This window comes from Anolis sagrei, chromosome 5, assembly GCF_037176765.1.
Source record: "Anolis sagrei isolate rAnoSag1 chromosome 5, rAnoSag1.mat, whole genome shotgun sequence".
Taxonomy (NCBI): domain Eukaryota; kingdom Metazoa; phylum Chordata; class Lepidosauria; order Squamata; family Dactyloidae; genus Anolis; species Anolis sagrei.
The window spans coordinates 44685894-44686331 of NC_090025.1; positions in this window are offsets into that span (position 1 = coordinate 44685894).

Sequence of the window (438 nt, forward strand, 5' to 3'; positions counted from 1 at the left end):
TGGTCTCCTGTATAGCACATTTACACCAGGCCTGGGCAAACTTCGGCCCTCCCGACAGGTATTTTGGACCTCAACTCTCACAATTCCTCACAGCCGGAGTGGAACTTATCTACTGGACATATGGCAAGTAGGCCTGGGCAATGCATGGTTCTAAATGGATCTAAAGTACTTACAAAACTAAAGTTCTGGTGGTGAAAATTTCAGAACTCTAACAAAACTTTCAAAATTTAATTATTATTTTTTTAAAGAATTTTATTAGATTTTCCATAATACAACGAAAGAGTGGGAACAATAACATTATAGAAAGAGAGAGAAAGACAGAAGTATATGAAGAGGAGAAAAAAAAGGAAAAAATATTTGAAAAGTGAAAAAATAAAAAAATAAAAAAGTGAAAAATGAAAAAAAAGTTAAATAAATAAATAAAATATACAAAAACAA